Source organism: Piliocolobus tephrosceles, chromosome 3 (genome assembly GCF_002776525.5).
Source record: "Piliocolobus tephrosceles isolate RC106 chromosome 3, ASM277652v3, whole genome shotgun sequence".
In the NCBI taxonomy this organism is placed as follows: Eukaryota; Metazoa; Chordata; class Mammalia; order Primates; family Cercopithecidae; genus Piliocolobus; species Piliocolobus tephrosceles.
Window position 1 is genome coordinate 175,394,695 of NC_045436.1, and position 9,860 is coordinate 175,404,554.

The following is a 9,860-nucleotide window of genomic DNA, read 5'->3' on the forward strand; positions in this document are numbered from 1 at the left end:
GGTTAGACAGTGGGTGCAGCCCACAGAGGGCAAGCCGAAGCAGGGTGGGGCGTTACCTCACCTGGGAAGCACAAGGGGTCAGGGAACGCTCCCCTAGCCAAGGGAAGCTGTGAGAGACTGTGCTGTAAGGAACAGTACACTCTGGCCCAGATACTATGCTTTTCCCATGGTCTTCACAAGCTGCAGTCCAGGAGATTCCCTTGGGTGCCTATGCCACCCGGGCCCTGGGTTTCAAGCACAAAACTGGGCATCATTTGGGCAGACACTGAGCTAGCTGCAGATTTTTTTCATACCCCAGTGGTGTCTAGAATGCCAGTGAGACAGAACCATTCACTCGCCTGGAAAGGAGGCTGAAGCCAGGGAGTCAAGTGGTCTAGCCCAGTGCATCCCATCCCACAGAGCCCAGCAAGCTAAGATCCACTGACTTGAAATTCTTGCTGCCAGCACAGCAGTCTGAAGTTGACCTGGGACACTCGAGCTTGGTTGGGGGAGGGGCGTCCACCATTACTGAGGCTTGAGTAGGCGGTTTTCCCCCTCACAGTGTAAACAAAGCCACTGGGAAGTTCAAACTGGGAGGAACCCACAGCAGCTCAGCAAAGCCGCTGTACCCAGACTGCCTCTCTACATTCCTCCTCTCTGGGCAGGGCATCTCTGAAAGAAAGGCAGCAGTCCCAGTCAGGGGCTTATAGATAAAACTCCCATCTCCCTGAGACAGAGCACCTGGGGGAAGGGGCGACTGTGAGTGCAGCTTCAGCAGACTTAAACGTTCCTGCCTGCTGGCTCTGAAGAGAGGAGAGGATCTCCCAGCACAGTGCTTGAGCTCTGCTAAGGGACAGACTGCCTCCTCAAGTGGGTCCCTGACCCCTGTGCCTCCTGACAGGGAGATACCTCCCTGTCAGGGAGGTGGCATCTGGGGTGCCCCTCTGGGATGAAGCTTCCAGAGGAAGGAACAGGTAGCAATCTTTGCTGTTCTACAGCCTCTGCTGGTGATACCCAGGCAAACAGGGTCTGGAGCAGACCTCCAGCAAACTCCAGCAGACCTGCAGCAGAGGGGCCTGACTGATAGAAGGAAAGCTAACAAACAGAAAGGAATAGCATCAACGTCAACAAAAAGGACATCCACACATAAACCCCATCTGAAGGTCACCAACATCAAAGACCAAACATAGATAAATCCACGAAGATGAGGAAAAACCAGCACAAAAACTTGAAAATTCCAAAAACCAGAACAATTCTCACTTCTTCTCCTCCAAAGGATACGACTCCTTGCCAACAAGGGAACAAAACTGGATGGAGGATGAGTTTGACGAAGTGACAGAAGTAGGCTTCAGAAGGTGAGTAATAACAGACTCCTCTGAGCTAAAGGAACATGTTTCTAACCCAATGCAAGGAAGCTAACAACCTTGAAAAAAAGGTTAGGGGAATTGCTAACTAGAATAACCAATGTAGAGAAGACCTGTAGAGATGACCTGATGGAGCTGAAAAATACAATACGAGAACTTTGTGATGCATACACAAGTATCAAAAGCCGAATCAATCAAGCGGAAGAAAGGATATCAGATATTGAAGACCAACTTAATGAAATAAAGCATGAAGACAAGATTAGAGAAAAATGAAAGAAAAGGAGTGAACAAAACCTCTAAGAAATATGGGACTATACGAAAAGACCAAACCTATTTTTGATTGGTGTACCTGAAAGTGACAGGGAGAATGTAACCAAGTTGAAAAACACCCTTCAGGAGAACTTCCCCAACCTAGTAAGACAGGCCAACATTCAAATTCAGGAAATACAAAGAACATCATAAAGATACTTCTTGAGAAGAGCAACCCCAAGACATATAATCTTCAGATTCACCAAGGTTGAAATGAAGGAAAAAATGTTAAGGGCAGCCAGAGAGAAAGGTTGGATTTCCCACAAAGGGAAGCCCATCAGACTAACAGCGGATCTCTCAGCAGAAACCTTACAAGCCAGAAGAGAGTGGGGACCAATATTCAACATTCTTAAAGAATTTTCAACCCAGAATTTCATATCCAGCCAAACTAAGCTTCATAAGCAAAGGAGAAATAAAATCCTTTACAGATAAGCAAATGTTGAGAGATTTTGTCACCACCAAACCTGCCTTACAAGAGCGCCTGAAGGAAGTACTACAAATGGAAAGGAAAAACCAGTAACAACCACTGCAAAAACATACCGAATTGTAAAGACCATTGACACTATGAAGAAACTGCATCAACTAATGGGTAAAATAACCAGCTAGCATCATAATGACAGGATCAAATTCACACAATAATATTAGCCTTAAATGTAAATAGGTTAAATGCCCCAATTAAAAGATGCAGACTGGCAAATTGGATAGAGTCAAGACCCATCAGTGTGCTGTATGCAAGAGACCCATGTCACGTGCAAAGACACACATAGGCTCAAAATAAAGGGATGGAGGAATATTTACCAAGCAAAGGGAAAACACAAACAAACAAAACAGGGTTTGTAATCCTAGTCTCTGATAAAACAGACTTTAAACTAACAAAGATCAAAAAAGACAAAGAAGGGCATTACAGAATGGTAAAGGGATCAATGCAACAAGAAGAGCTAACTATCCTAAATATATATGCACCCAATAGAGGAGCACCCAGACTCATAAAGTTCTTAGAGACCTACAAAGAGACTTAGACTCCCACACAATAATAGTGGGAGACTTTAACACCCCACTGTCAATATTAGATCAACGAGACAGAAAATTAACAAGGATATTCAGGACTTGAACTCAGCTCTGGACCAAGTGGACCTAATAAACTTCTACAGAACTCTCCACCCCAAATCAACAGTATATACATTCTTCTCAGCACCACATCACACTTATTGTAAAATTGACCACCTAATTGGATGTAAAACACTCAGCAGATGCAAAAGAACAGAGATCATAAGCAGTCTCTCGGACCACAGTACAATCAAATTAGAACTCAGGATTAAGAAACTCACTCAAAACTGCACAACTACATGGAAACTGAACAACCTACTCCTGAATGACTACTGGGTACATAACGCAATGAAGGCAGAAATAAATAAGTTCTTTGAAATCAATGAGAACAAAGACAAAGTGCCAGAATCTCTGGGACACAGCAAAGGCAGTATTTAGAGGGAAATTTATAGCACTAAATGCCCACAGGACAAAACAGGATATAGCTAAAATCGACACCCTAACATCACAACTAAAAGAACTAGAGAAGCAAGAGCAAATGCATTCAAAAGCTAGCAGAAGACAAGAAATAACTAAGATCAGAGCAGAACTGAAGGAGATAGAGAAACGAAAAATCTTTCAAAAAATCAATGAATCCAGGAGCTAGTTTTTTGAAGATTAACAAAACAGATAGACCACTAGCCAGATTAATAAAGAAGAAAAGAGAGAAGAATCAAATAGATACAAGAGAAAATGATAAAGGGGATATCACAACTAATCCCACAGAAATACAAACTACCATCAGAGAATACTATACACCTCTATGCAAATAAACTAGAAAATCTAGAAGAAATGGATAAATTCCTGGACACACTCACCCTCCCAGGACTAAACCAGGCAGAAGTCGAATCCCTGAATAGACCAATAAGTTCTGAAATTGAGGCAGAAATGAATAGCCTACCTAACAAAAAAAGCCCAGGACCAGATGGATTCACAGCCGAATTCTACCACAGGTACAAAGAGGAGCTGGTATCATTCCTTCTGAAACAATTTCAAACAATACAAAAAGAGGGACTCCTCCCTAACTCACTTTATAAGGCATTATCCTGATACCAAAACATGGCAGAGACACAACAAAAAAAGAAAATTTCAGGCCAATATCCCTGATGAACAAAATCCTCAATAAAATACCGGCAAACCAAATCCAGTAGCACATCAAAAAGCTCAGCCACCATGATCAAGTAGGCTTCATTCCTGGGATGCAAGGCTAGTTCAACATATGCAAATCAATCATCGTAATGCATCACATAAACAGAACCAATGACAAAAACCACATGATTATCTCAATAGATGCAGAAAAGGCCTTCAATAAAATTTAACACCCCTTCATGCTAAAAACTCAATAAACTAGGTATTGATGGAACATATCTAAAAATAATAAGAGCTATTTATGACAAACTCACAGCCAATACCATACTGAGTGGGCAAAAGCTGGAAGCATTTCCTTTGAAAACCAGCACAAGACAAGTATGTCCTCTCTCACCACTCCTATTCAACACAGTATTGCAAGTTCTGACCAGGGCAATCAGGCAAAAGAAACAAATAAAGGGTATTCAAATAAGAAGAGAGGAAGTCAAATTGTTTCTGTTGGCAGATGACATGATTGTATATTTAGAAAACCCCATTGTCTCAGCCCAAAATCTCCTTAAGCTGATAAGCAACTTCAGCACAGTCTCAGGATACAAAATCAGTGTGCAAAAATCACAAGCATTCCTATACACCAATAATAGAGAGCCAAATCATGAGTGAACTCCCATTCACAATTGCTACAAAGAGAATAAAATACCTAGGAATACAATTTACAAGGGATGTGAAAGACGTCTTCAAGGAGAAGAACAAATCATTGCTCAAGGAAATGAGAGAGGACACAAATGGAAAACTATTCCACGTTCACGGATAGGAAGATTCAATATCATGAAAATGGCCATATTGCTAAAATTAATTTATAGATTCAATGCTATCCCCATCAAGTTACTATTTACTTTCTTCACAGAATTAGAAAAAACTACTTTAAATTTCATTTGGAACCAAAAAAGGAGCCTGTATAGCTAAGACAATCCTAAGCTAAAAGAACAAAGCTGGAGTCATTATACTACCTGACTTCAAACTATACTACCAGGCTACAGTAACCAAAACAGCGTGGTACGGGTAGCAAAACAGATATATAGACCAATGGAACAGAACAGAGGCCTCAGAAATACTACCACACATCTACAACCATCTGATCTTTGACAAACCTGACAAAAACAAGCTATGTGGAAAGGATTCCTTATTTAATAAACGGTGTTGGGAAAACTGGCTAGCCATATGCTTAAAACTGAAACTGGATGCCTTCCTTATACCTTATACAAAAATTTAACTCAAGATGGATTAAAGACTTAAATGTAAAAACTAAAACCATGAAAACCCTAGAAGAAAACCTAGGCTATACCATTCAGGATGTAGGTATGGGCAAAGATTTCATGACTAAAACAGAAAAAGAAATTGCAACAAAAGCTAAAATTGACAAATGGGATCTAATAAAACTAAAGGACTTCTGCACAGCAAAATAAACTATCATCAGAGTGAACAGGCAACCTAAAGAATGGGAGAAAATCTTTGCAATCTATCCATCTGACAAATGGCTGGTATCCATATTCTACAAGGAACTTAAACAAATTTACAAGAAAAAAAAAATCAAAAAGTGGGCAAAGGATGTGAACAGACACTTCTCAAAAGAAGACATTTATGCGGGGCGGAGCAAGATGGCCGAATAGGAGCAGCTTCAGTCTCCAACTCCCAGCGCGAGCGACACAGAAGACCGGCGATTTCTGCATTTTCAACTGAGGTACTGGGGTCATCTCACTCGGGAGTGCCGGACAATCGGTGCTGGTCAGCTGCTGCAGCCCGACCAGCGAGAGCTGAAGCAGGGCGAGGCATCGCCTCACCTGGGAAGCGCGAGGGGGAAGGGAGTCCCTTTTCCTAGCCAGGGGAACTGAGACACACAACACCTGGAAAATCGGGTAACTCCCACCCCAATACTGCGCTGTAACACCGGCACACCGGAGATTGTATCCCACACCTGGCCGGGAGGGTCCCACGCCCGCGGAGCCTCTCTCCTTGCTAACACAGCAGTCTGCGGCAATCTAACCGCAAGGCAGCAGCGAGGCTGGGGGAGGGGCGCCCGCCATCGCTGAGGCTTAAGTAGGTAACTAAAGCCGCTGGGAAGCTGGAACTGGGTGGAGCTCACAGCAGCTCAAGGAAACCTGCCTGTCTCTGTAGACTGCGCCTCTGGGGACAGGGCTCAGCTAAAGGAGTAGAAGCCTGTGAAACGCGAACGACTCTGTCTGACAGCTTTGAAGAGAGCAGGGGATCTCCCAACACGGAGGTTGAGATCTGAGAAGGGGCAGTCTGCCTGCTCAAGTGAGTCACTGACCCCTGAGTAGCCTAACTGGGAGACATCCCCCACTAGGGGCAGTCTGACACCCCACACCTCACAGGGTGGAGTACACCCCTGAGAGGAAGCTTCCAAAGCAAGAATCAGACAGGTGCACTCGCTGTTCAGCAATATTCTATCTTCTGCAACCTCTGCTGCTGATACCCAGGCAAACAGGGTCTGGAGTGGACCTCAAGCAATCTCCAACAGACCTATAGCTGAGGGTCCTGAGAGTCAGAAGGAAACCTATCAAACAGGAAGGACACCTAAATCAAAACCCCATCAGTACGTCACCATCATCAAAGACCAGTGACAGATAAAACCACAAAGATGGGGAAAAAGCAGGGCAGAAAAGCTGGAAATTCAAAAAATAAGAGCGCATCTCCTCCTGCAAAGGAGCACAGCCCATCGCCAGCAACGGATCAAAGCTGGTCAGAGAATGATTTTGATGAGATGAGAGAAGAAGGCTTCAGTCCATCAAACCTCTCAGAGCTAAAGGAGGAATTACGTACCCAGCGCAAAGAAACTAAAAATCTTGAAAAAAAAGTGGAAGAATTGACAGCTAGACTAATTAATGCAGAGAAGGTCATAAACGAAATGACAGAGATGAAAACCATGTCACGAGAAATACGTGACAAATGCACAAGCTTCAGTAACCGACTCGATCAACTGGAAGAAAGAGTATCAGCGATTGAGGATCAAATGAATGAAATGAAGCGAGAAGAGAAACCAAAAGAAAAAAGAAGAAAAAGAAATGAACAAAGCCTGCAAGAAGTATGGGATTATGTCAAAAGACCAAATCTACGTCTGATTGGGGTGCCTGAAAGTGAGGGGGAAAATGGAACCAAATTGGAAAACACTCTACAGGATATCATCCAGGAGAACTTCCCCAACCTAGCAGGGCAGGCCAACATTCAAATTCAGGAAATACAGAGAACGCCACAAAGATACTCCTCCAGAAGAGCAACTCCAAGACACATAATTGCCAGATTCACCAAAGTTGAAATGAAGGAAAAAATCTTAAGGGCAGCCAGAGAGAAAGGTCGGGTTACCCACAAAGGGAAGCCCATCAGACTGACAGCAGATCTCTCGGCAGAAACTCTACAAGCCAGAAGAGAGTGGGGGCCAATATTCAACGTTCTTAAAGAAAAGAATTTTAAACCCAGAATTTCATATCCAGCCAAACTAAGTTTCATAAGTGAAGGAGAAATAAAATTCTTTACAGATAAGCAAATGCTTAGAGATTTTGTCACCACCAGGCCTGCCTTACAAGAGACCCTGAAGGAAGCCCTAAACATGGAAAGGAACAACCGGTACCAGCCACTGCAAAAACATGCCAAAATGTAAAGACCATCGAGCCTAGGAAGAAACTGCATCAACTAATGAGCAAAATAACCAGTTAATATCATAATGGCAGGATCAAGATCACACATAACAATATTAACCTTAAATGTAAATGGACTAAATGCTCCAATTAAAAGACACAGACTGGCAAACTGGATAAAGAGTCAAGACCCATCAGTCTGCTGTCTTCAGGAGACCCATCTCACATGCAGAGACATACATAGGCTCAAAATAAAAGGATGGAGGAAGATCTACCAAGCAAATGGAGAACAAAAAAAAGCAGGGGTTGCAATCCTAGTCTCTGATAAAACAGACTTTAAACCATCAAAGATCAAAAGAGACAAAGAAGGCCATTACATAATGGTAAAGGGATCAATCCAACAGGAAGAGCTAACTATCCTAAATATATATGCACCTAATACAGGAGCACCCAGATTCATAAAGCAAGTCCTTAGAGACTTACAAAGAGACTTAGACTCCCATACAATAATAATGGGAGACTTCAACACTCCACTGTCAACATTAGACAGATCAACGAGACAGAAAGTTAACAAGGATATCCAGGAATTGAACTCATCTCTGCACCAAGCGGACCTAATAGACATCTATAGAACTCTCCACCCCAAGTCAACAGAATATACATTCTTCTCAGCACCACATCACACTTATTCCAAAATTGACCACATAATTGGAAGTAAAGCACTCCTCAGCAAATGTAAAAGAACAGAAATTATAACAAACTGTCTCTCTGACCACAGTGCAATCAAACTAGAACTCAGGACTAAGAAATTCAATCAAAACCGCTCAACTACATGGAAACTGAACAACCTGCTCCTGAATGACTACTGGGTACATAACGAAATGAAAGCAGAAATAAAGATGTTCTTTGAATCCAATGAGAACAAAGATACAACATACCAGAATCTCTGGGACACATTTAAAGCAGTATGTAGAGGGAAATTTATAGCACTAAGTGCCCACAAGAGAAAGCAGGAAAGATCTAAAATTGACACTCTAACATCACAATTAAAAGAACTAGAGAGGCAAGAGCAAACACATTCAAAAGCTAGCAGAAGGCAAGAAATAACTAAGATCAGAGCAGAACTGAAGGAGATAGAGACACAAAAAACCCTCCAAAAAATCAATGAATCCAGGAGTTGGTTTTTTGAAAAGATCAACAAAATTGACAGACCGCTAGCAAGATTAATAAAGAAGAAAAGAGAGAGGAATCAAATAGATGCAATAAAAAATGATAAAGGGGATATCACCACCGACCCCACAGAAATACAAACTACCATCAGAGAATACTATAAACACCTCTACGCAAATCAACTAGAAAATCTAGAAGAAATGGATAATTTCCTGGACGCGTACACTCTTCCAAGACTAAACCAGGAAGAAGTTGAATCCCTGAATAGACCAATAGCAGCCTCTGAAATTGAGGCAACAATTAATAGCCTGCCCACCAAAAAAAGCCCAGGACCAGATGGATTCACAGCTGAATTCTACCAGAGGTACAAGGAGGAGCTGGTACCATTCCTTCTGAAACTATTCCAATCAATAGAAAAAGAGGGAATCCTCCCTAACTCATTTTATGAGGCCAGCATCATCTTGATACCAAAGCCTGGCAGAGACACAACAAAAAAAGAGAATTTTAGACCAATCTCCCTGATGAACATCGATGCAAAAATCCTCAATAAAATCCTGGCAAACCGGATTCAGCAGCACATCAAAAAGCTTATCCACCATGATCAAGTGGGCTTCATCCCTGGGATGCAAGGCTGGTTCAACATTCGCAAATCAATCAACGTAATCCAGCATATCAACAGAACCAAAGACAAGAACCACATGATTATCTCAATAGATGCAGAAAAGGCTTTTGACAAAATTCAACAGCCCTTCATGCTAAAAACGCTCAACAAATTCGGTATTGATGGAACGTACCTCAAAATAATAAGAGCTATTTATGACAAACCCACAGCTAATATCATACTGAATGGGCAAAAACTGGAAAAGTTCCCTTTGAAAACTGGCACAAGACAGGGATGCCCTCTCTCACCACTCCTATTCAACATAGTGTTGGAAGTTCTGGCTAGGGCAATCAGGCAAGAGAAAGAAATCAAGGGTATTCAGTTAGGAAAAGAGGAAGTCAAATTGTCCCTGTTTGCAGATGACATGATTGTGTATTTAGAAAACCCCATCGTCTCAGCCCAAAATCTTCTTAAGCTGATAAGCAACTTCAGCAAAGTCTCAGGATACAAAATTAATGTGCAAAAATCACAAGCATTCTTATACACCAGTAACAGACAAGCAGAGAGCCAAATCAGGAATGAACTTCCATTCACAATTGCTTCAAAGAGAAT